We start from the raw sequence: 10,085 nt of genomic DNA, 5'->3' as shown, positions 1-10,085 counted from the left end.
AGTGATACAGAATCCTATAAGTTTTCTGTTGACCAAACATTATACAATGATATTAAGTGAGTAATAGTTACATAATCACAATATTAAAAATGTTTATCAGTTTTCACAACCAATAACCAGACAAATTATAAAAGATAATTACAGCTTTTCCCTCCATGGTTTCTCTCCGCTCCCGCGAGTAACCTGTCTCCGGGGGCTCCGCTCGCCTGCCCGCTCGCCGCCCGCCACCCAGGGCCGCGCCGTCGGCCTGTGCCGCGAGCAGACCCCTTCCGACGGCCCTCGCTGCGCAGGCTGGGACGCCTCTCCCGCTCCGCCCCCGCCGCGGAAAGTTACGTTTGAAGAGGGGGGAAGAGAGAGAAACATGGACATGAAGAGGAGGATCCACCTGGAGCTGAGGAAGCGGACCCCGGCAGCTGTTCTAGAACTTGTCCTGGACAATTGCAAATCAAGTGATGGGAAAATTGAAGGCTTAACAGCCGAATTTGTGAACTTAAGAGTTCCTCAGTTTAATAAATGTAGACTTGATTTCAGTTTCAAATCTTCCCAAACTACCTAAATTGAAAAAGCTTGAGCTCAGTGACAATAGAATATGTGGAGGTCTGGATATGTTAGCAGAAAAACTTCCAAATCTTACACATCTAAAGTGGAAATAAACTGAAAGATATCAGCACCCTGGAACCTTTGAAAAAGTTGGAATGTCTGAAGAGCCTGGATCTGTTTAACTGTGAGGTTCAGTTCAGTTCAGTTCAGTCGCTCAGTCGTGTCCGACTCTTTGCGACCCCATGAATCGCAGCACGCCAGGCCTCCCTGTCCATCACCATCTCCCGGAGTTCACTCAAACATATGTCCGAGTCAGTGATGCCATCCAGCCGTCTCATCCTCGGTCGTCCCCTTCTCCTCCTGCCCCCAATCCCTCCCAGCATCAGGGTCTTTCCCAATGAGTCAACTCTTCGCATGAGGTGGCCAAAGTACTGGAGTTTCAGCTTTAGCATCATTCCTTCCAAAGAAATCCCAGGGTTGATCTCCTTCAGAATGGACTGGTTGGATCTCCTTGCAGTCCAAGGGACTCTCAAGAGTCTTCTCCAGCACCACAGTTCAAACCCCAGATTCAGATGCCGAGGTGGATGGTGTGGATGAAGAAGAGGATGATGAAGAAGGAGAAGATGAGGATAAGGAGGAGGATGAAGATGGTGAGGAAGAAGAGTTTGATGATGAAGAGGATGATGATGAAGACGAAGATGTAGAAGGGGAGGAGGATGAAGAAGTCAGTGGGGAGGAAGAAGAATTTGGACATGATGGAGAAGTTGATGATGATGAAGATGAGGATGAAGACGAAGATGAAGATGAAGAGGAGGAAGAAAGCGAGAAAGGTGAAAAAAGGGAGAGAGAAACAGATGATGAAGGAGAAGATGATTAATAAGACCCCAATAACCTGCAAAAAAAAGCTGTTCAGTATTGGTTGGACTGCTGACATGGATTTGGCAGCTTTTTTTTTTTTTTTTTTAAGAAAAATAAAAGGGTAGCTGTGATACAAACCCCAGGACACCCACCCACCCAAAGAGCCAAAGAATAGTTCCTGTGACATTTCACCTTCCTCCACTTAGTCCCTCTTGGAAATCCACCACCAAGCTTGGGGACTTCACCCCAACAAAACTGTAAGCGTTTTTAGGTTTTTGTGTAAGACTTGCTGTAGCGTGGATAGCTGTGATTGGTGAGTTAACTGTCCGTGGCTACCAGTTACACCAAGATTGTAACAGCATTTTTACTTTCTGTACAACAAAGAAGCATTGTAAATAAAACCTTAACATTAAAAAAGAAGATAATTACAATTTTTGCAAGCCATAATGGAAACATAATTAACCTAACAATATAAAATAATTACATACAGTTTAGGGGGTCAAGCAGAGTGATGTGGTAAGTGGAAATGGCCTACATACACATGTTTTCATCTGCTCAGTTAGTCCATATCCTTTGGTTGGTGCATTTAATTCATTTACATTTAAGGTAATTATCAATATGTTTGATCCTATTACCATTTTCTTAACTGTTTTGGGTTTATTTTCTGTAGGTAGGGATTTTCTTTCTCTTGTTTTCTGCCTAAAGAAGTTCCTTTAGCATTTGTGGTAAAGCTGGTTTGATGGTGCTGAATTTTTTTAACTTTTGCTTGTCTGGAAAGCTTTTGATTTCTCCATCAAATGTGAAGGAGAGTCTTTCTGGGTAGAATATTCTTTGTTATAGTTTCTTCCCGTTCATAACTTTAAATATGTCATTCCATTCCCTTCTGGCTTGTAGAGTTTCTGTTGAGAAATCCACTGACAGCCTAATGCGAGTTCCCTTATAAGTTATTTGTCATTTTTCCTGTGTTGCTTTTAAAATTTTATCTCTGTAATTTCGGTAATTTTGATTACTGTGTGGCTCAGTGTATTTCTCCTCTGGTTTATCTGGCCTGGGACTCTCTGTGCTTCCTGGACTTGGTTGATCATTTCCTTTCCCATGTTGGGGAATTTTTCAGGTATTATTTCTTCAAATATTTTCTCAGGTCCTTTCTCTCTCTTTCTTCTCCTTCTGCGGCCCCTATAATGTGAATGTTCATGCATTTAATGTTGTCCCAGAGGTCTGTTAGGCTGACTTCATTTCTTTTCGTTCTTTTTTCTATACTCTGTTCTGTGGCAATGAGTCCCACCATTCTATCCTCCAGGTCATTTATCTGTGCTTCTGCCTCAGTTATTCTACTATGGATTCCTTCTAATGTGTATTATTCATCTCTCTTTGTTTGTCCTTTAATTCTTGTAGGTCTTTAGTAAACATTCCTTGCATCGTCTCAATTTTTGCCTCCATTCTTTTTTCTGAGATCCTGAATCATATTTACTATCATTATTCTGAATTCTTTTTCTGGAAGGTTGCTTATCTCCACTTCGTTTAGTTGTTTTTCTGGAGTTTTATCTTGTCCCTTCACCTGGGACACAACTTTCTGCTTTTTCATGCTGATTAACTTTCTGAATGCGGTTTTGTTTTAGCCACTATGGGATTGTGGTTCTGAACCCATATCTCTGAAATTTCCCGAATTGGCAGGCAGGTTTTTTACCACTAGTGCCACCTGGGAAGCCCATATATTCATACATATATATGTGTGTGTGTGTGTATATATATATATACATCTATCTATCTATCTATCTATCTATCTATCTATCTATCTATGTCAAAGATATCTCAATAAAGCTGTTTAAAAAATACTGAGGCTGGGCACCACCCCAGGTGAAATGAATCAGAATCTCTTGCAGTGGAACCCAGGCATCAGTGTGACAGGGGTAGTTTCTCAGGGCTCCCCAGAACTCTCATTTTGGATTGGTAAAACACAAGCTTTGGAAGGGAACTTTGGGACCTCCCTTTTGGAAGCCTCCAGGAATAACCAGACTTGGTCAGTTTGACACAGTTTGGTACCAGACACTCTTTGGAGATGTTAATCCACTCTGAGTGGTTCAGAGGGGGAGGTTTCCTGCAGGTCTTGGAGTGATCCTGCTTTTAGCTCATGTTGTCTGTCTCTGCTCTCTCATAGCATTCACAGGACTCTTCCTAATGGGCAAACCTTCCCTCATTTTTCAAGTTCTATGGGTGAGGAAAGGCACTTCACTAGGTGATTAGATGAACCAAATAGAAAGAAACCTGGAATAAGAAGGTTGGCTAGGAATCTGTGCTGTAGTCCAAGCACTAGGCTGTGGGTAGGGTGATAACTGCAGGACAGAAAAGGAATGGAAAGGAGAGGGGAGGGGCAGGAAAAGGAATGGAAGATTAAATTAATTGTATTAGATTTAAACTATTCTCTTTGTACTAAAACTTTAAAAAGTTTACAGAGGAATAACTGAAGTCCCTGGGGAAGGGGTGATTCACAGAGCATCTAAACATAGAAAATTATGTGACAACTGACCACCATTGACACTTTGACAAGCTAACGACAGGGTTTAATTTCTCATTTGAATAATGTTTTTTCTTTGTAACTGTGAATATTGTATTCTTTTGACCCTAAATCACACATTATATAGCAATTAGACTATTAGGTCACAAAACAGAAGGCTGAGCTACTGATAAATGAATTTTAGAAGAGCTAGCAATCACTTGAGATATGAAGGTTAGACAACACACACGCACACATGATAAACTCCAATAAACAAATATTATAGTCAAGATAATGTTTTATCCTGAGAGTCTTAAAGAACTTTACAACACTTAGTTTTTCTTTGAAAAGCAAGGGGTTAAAAAAAAATTGATGAAATAAAAAATGTCTTCAAATTAACTTCCGTAATGTGTCTCCCACATTGTTCAAATTAGCTTTTTCAGATAAGAAATATAACTGCTTGACATACATCAGTGTTCCCAGATGTATTTAGAGGCAACATGTTGTTTACCAAATCCCTTTCATGTTTTTCCCTCTGTGTTCAGGGACTTAGCACAATCATGTAGCTGTCTAAATAGCTATCCTGCTGAGTTAATAATAGCATACTTATTATTTCATTTTAGAAGTTTTCTGTTTCACTATTTGAATTCAATAGCAAGAAACTCAATAACAAAGTGAGCCAAATTGAAATGTTTTTGACAGAGATGAAATATGATATCTGAGATTTTAGAAAATGGAATATTTGTAAGTTTTAAATACAACAGCTTGAAATCACTGATTTTATATATATTAAAATATAAATTTATATAAAATATAATATAAAGTGTTTATATTTATTAAAATATAAAATATAATATATTTCATCCAGGCAGACTGGATGAAGCACAAACTGGAATCAAGATTGCAGGGAGAAATATCAACAACCTCAGATATGCAGATGACACCACCCTTATGGCAGAAAGTGAAGAAAAACAAAAGAGCTTCTTGATGAACGTGAAGGAGCAGGGTGAAAACGTTGGCTTAAAACTCAACATTCAGAAAAATAAGATTAAGATATCCGGTCCCATTAGTTCAGTTCAGTTCAGTTCAATTCAGCTCAGTCGCTCAGTCATGTCCAGTTCTTTGCGACCCCATGAAATACAGCATGCCAGGGCTCCCTGTGCATCACCAACTCCCAGAGTTCACCCAAACTCATGTGCATCAAGTCAGTGATGCCATCCAGCCATCTCATCCTCTATCGTCCCCTTCTCCTCCTGCCCCCAATCCCTCCCAGCATCAGAGTCTTTTCCAATGAGTCAACTCTTCACATAAGGTGGCCAAAGTATTGGAGTTTCAGCCTCAGCATCAGTCCTTCCAATGAACACCCAGGACTGGTCTCCTTTAGGATGGACTGGTTGGATCTCCTTGCTCCAAGGGACTCGCAAGAGTTTTCTCCAACATCACAGTTCAAAAGCATCAATTCGTCGGTGCTCAGCTTTCTTTATAGTCCGACTCTCACATCCATACATGACCACTGGAAAAACCATAGCCTTGACCAGACAGACGTTTGTTGACAAAGTAATGTCTCTGCTTTTTAATATGTTGTCTAGGTTGGTCATAACTTTCCTTCCAAGGAGTAAGCGTCTTTTAATTTCATGGCTGCAATCACCATCTGCAGTGATTTTGGAGCCCCCAAGATGAAGTCAGCCACTGTTTCCCCTTCTATTTGCCATGAAGTAATGGGACCAGATGCCATAATCTTAGTTTTCTGAATGTTGAGCTTTAAGCCAACATTTTCACTCTCCTCTTTCACTTTCATCAAGAGGCTTTTTAGTTCCTCTTCATTTTCTGCCATAAGGGTGGTGTCATCTGCATATCTGAGGTTATTGATATTTCTCCCAGCAATCTTGATTCCAGCTTGTACTTCTTCCAGCCCAGCGTTTCTCATGATGTACTCTGCATATAAGTTAAATAAGCAGGGTGACAATATGCAGCCTTGACGTACTCCTTTTCCTATTTGGAACTAGTCTGTTTGTTGTTCCATGCCCAGTTCTAACTGTTGGTTCCTGACTTGCATACAGGTTTCTCAAGAGGCAGGTCAGATGGTCTGGTATTCCCATCTCTTTCAGAATTTTCCACAATTTATTGTGATCCACACAGTCAAAGGCTTTGGCACAGACAATAAAGCAGGAATAGATGTTTTTCTGGAACTCTCTTGCTTTTTCAATAATCCAGGGGATGTTGGCAATTTGATCTCTGGTTCCTCTGCCTTTTCTAAAACCAGCTAGAACATCTGGAAGTTCACAGTTCATGAATTGCTGAAGCCTGGCTTGGAGAATTTTAAGCATTACTTTACTAGCATGTGAGATGAGTGCAATTGCGTGGTAGTTTGAGCATTCTTTGACATTGCGTTTCTTTGGGATTGGAATGAAAACTGACTTTTTCCAGTCCTGTGGCCACTGCTGAGTTTTCCAAATTTGCTGGCATATTGAGTACAGCACTTTCACAGCATCATCTTTCAAGATTTGAAATAGCTCAACTGGATTCCATCACCTCCACTAGCTTTGTTCGTAGTGATGCTTTCTAAGGCCCACTTGACTTCACATTCCAGGATGTCTGGCTCTAGATTAGTGATCACATCATCATGATTATCCAGGTCGTGAAGATCTTTTTTGTACAGTTCTGTGTATTCTTCCCACCTCTTCTTACTCTCTTCTGCTTCTGTTAGGTCCATACCATTTCTGTCCTTTATTGAGCCCATCTTTGCATGAAATGTTCCCTTGGTATCTCTAATTTTCTTGAAGAGATCTCTAGTCTTTCCCATTCTGTTGTTTTCCTCTATTTCTTTGCACTGATTGCTGAGGAAGGCTTTCTTATCTCTCCTTGCTATTCTTTGGAACTCTGCATTCAAATGGGTATATCTTTCCTTTTCTCCTTTGCTTTTTGACTTCCCTTCTTTTCACAGCTATTTGTAAGGCCTCCTCAGACAGCCATTTTGCTTTTTTGCATTTCTTTTTCTTGGGGATGGTCTTGATTCCTGTCTCCTGTACAATGTCACGAACCTCTATCCATAGTTCATCAGGCATTCTGTCTATCAGATCTAGCCCCTTAAATCTATTTCTCACTTCCACTATATAGTTCATAAGGGCTTTGATTTAGCTCATACCTGAATGGTCTAGTGGTTTTCTCTACTTTCTTCAATTTCAGTCTGAATTTGGCAATAAAGATTTCATGATCCGAGCCACAGTCAGCTCCTGGTCTTGTTTTTGCTGACTGTATAGAGCTTCTCCATTTTTGGCTGCAAATAATAATAGTATTTGAAAAACCCACAACGACCCAAAGAACTATGTATGTTTTTTACTATGTGTTTTTTACTTGCATGAGAATGTTGATTCAGGTGGGTGTCTCAGCCACACCTAATAATAAAAGATTTGGCACCACTGACTTAAAATAAGAAAAGCGTACAAATGTATTTTCCAACAGTCTTTGGTGGATGAACACGTAGTTTAAGGGCTTTAATGCACAGAGACATGGATTCTCAATTCCGTAGTCTTCTCAGCACAGTGCCTCCAGACCCAGACTCGATCACTGTAGGTAGAGTGTTATCCATCTGATAAGCTGTCAGGTGCGAAAAGAACCTGCAGATCTCTACCCTTGACTTTCCAGAACTGTCTGAGGCATTATATCATACAATGGTTGACTTGTTGCATCTTTGTTCTTACCTTCCAGAGAATAGAAATGCCCAACAGTTTTAAATGTTGGCATTTAATGACTGCAGTGATTGAGAAACATCTATGACCATTTTTATCCAGGGACGTTTTTTAGGCTTTTTGAATGCCAAGCCACATGCTTTTATTTGACAGAATGAAATGTCCATACTAGAAAGGTTAGACATTTAAAACATGTCCTCTAATATTTAAAAATAACTTTATGTGATATTTTATTTTATTTTTTACTCTCTTTGCCTGTCTCTCTGTCTCTGATAATTCTGGAATATACAGAATCCTTAGACTGTCCTTCTTCCCATCTCCCTGTTTCTGCTAATCCATTTTTGGGTTCAGCATAAAATCAGTCTCATTGATTCCCTCATCTCGGAGCTTGTACTGACAGCATAGCTAACTTGTATTGTTAACCTGTACTGAGAGCATAGTTAACTCATACTTGCAAGTTAACTTGTTTTGGGGTGAGCAACTAGGGCTTTGCCTTTTGCCTTTCAGGCCTCAGGTACCTAGTTGTAGAGTAGATAGATACAGAAAATCTATGACAACTCCGGTAATCAAGGCTTTTTACCTAGGCTGTTGCTAGGCAATGGGAGGGAACGCAGGATGCCTTGTACTTGGGTCTTAGGACTGTACTGGGAATAAAGATCTGCCAGTCATTCCTTTTTCTCAGGGGATGTGCATGTGCAGGGTAGACCCAACTATGGAGATTCAGCGTAGCATCTGGACTTCCCTCTGGGGTTCATGCTTGCAGCTCATCACCATTCCCTGCTCTGATGCCACATTCTGACAATGGGGCTCTTGTGCCTCAGTAAACATCTCTTCTCCCCAGCACATTCTCCTTTCCCCTCCTGATTTATTTCAGTTCTGAGGATCAAGCTTCTCATTTTTCCCAGTTGAAGGTCCTGCTTCCCTCTTGAGATCCTGCTTAGAGTCCCCAGTCTTAACACCAACCTGGGGTCAAGTGCTTTGATAATTACACCTCTATCTTCCAGCTACCATCCTTGCCCTGGATTTGCCACGTCCATGTACCCTACATTCTCCCTGGTCCGTGATGGACAGTGACCACTTCCCAGCCCCTTCTTGGGTCCCACTTCAGTTTTTGCCACTCCTGACTAGACAGGTTGAACACCCAAGGCTTCTCTCCTTCTTCCAACTGCAATCCTTTCCACATACTCATACATTCCACATACACTCCAAATTCCAGTGTCCGTGTGTGTGTGCTCAGTAATGCCTGACTCTTTGCGACCCCGTGGACTGTAGCCTGCTAGGCTTCTCTGTCCATGGGATATTTCAGGCAAGAATACCGGAGTGGGTTGCCATTTCCTACTCTGGGAGTCCTCCCAACCCAGGAATTAAACTCATGTCTCTTGTGTTTCCTGCACTGGAAGACAGATTGTTTACCTCTAGAGCCTCCTGGGGCTCCCCAGGTGGGAATCTGCCTGTCAATGCAGGAGACACAAAAGACTGGAGTTCAGTCTCTGGGTGGGGAAGATCCTCTGGAGTAGGGAATGGCAACCCACTCCAGTGTCCATGCCTCTGTGGCAAATCCTGAGGTATGATGTTACCATCAATGTATGCCTTGCTTTGATGCCCTTTTTTGAACCTTTGTTCTGAACACGGAGCTGCATGCACACAGTGCTTTGGAATGGGCTAGAGTACACGGACCAGACTTTATATGACGTATCAGAGAGTTTCTAACATACAAACGGGTTATGTTCCCCCAGAAAAATCTACTTCTGAGACAATAACTGAGTCTACATGAACAATCATTTCAGAATCGATGTTATAAATTGTAGTTGGGCTCTCATGTCGCCTGTAAAGAGCCTACTTGATACAAAATGCACCAGAGGTATGGTACTGAAGCATTACTTCAACCCTGGCAAAAGCTATTTCTGCAAAGAAATGGAATGTAGGTTTTCACTAGCAGTTTCAGAATCAAGCCCCTGAGCTCCAGGGGTGGAAAAAGACACTTCCCTAGTGCCTAACAAGAGAAGGTGGAATCAGAGAGGCACTGCTGGAAGGAATACAAAGAATTAAGGCCAGCTGCAGTAGGAGTGGAAGGGTTAGAAGCAAACTGACTCAGTTATTACCATAGACCCTGGAAGATGGCAGGCAACCCACTCCAGTATTCTTGCCTGGAGAATTTCAGGGACAGAGTTAGCCTGGCGGGCTACAGTCCATGGGGTTGCAAAGAGTCGGACATGACTGAAGCGACTTAGCATGCACACATGGCCACAGAGGCTGAGAAGGGGGAGCCCAGTCGGTGGAGAAGCAGAGGTAGAGAAGTCTTTCTCTGTTGGGAACCTTCCTGCCTGAGCAGCCAGTGCCATTAGTAGAGAGACTGCCAACTGACAGCAGCCAGGATGGGCACCAGGGAGGGGTGGGCCCTATATCAAATCTGAAACAGGCAAAACCTGGGACAGAACCAAGGCTATGAATAAGAGTGATGCAAGCTATTGGGATTTCTGTCCAGAACCTTCTTTAGAGAAATC

At 41.8% G+C, this 10,085-nt stretch overlaps 1 pseudogene; it reads left to right on the top strand.

The window, feature by feature from the left end:
* The first annotated feature begins 310 nt into the window (after positions 1–310).
* Positions 311–1,447, top strand: LOC138421940 (acidic leucine-rich nuclear phosphoprotein 32 family member B pseudogene; annotated as a pseudogene).
* The last annotated feature ends 8,638 nt before the right edge of the window (positions 1,448–10,085 follow it).

The sequence above is a fragment of the Ovis canadensis genome, chromosome 16 (assembly GCF_042477335.2).
Source record: "Ovis canadensis isolate MfBH-ARS-UI-01 breed Bighorn chromosome 16, ARS-UI_OviCan_v2, whole genome shotgun sequence".
Lineage (NCBI taxonomy): Eukaryota > Metazoa > Chordata > Mammalia > Artiodactyla > Bovidae > Ovis > Ovis canadensis.
This window is presented reverse-complemented; position numbering and strand designations above follow the sequence as displayed.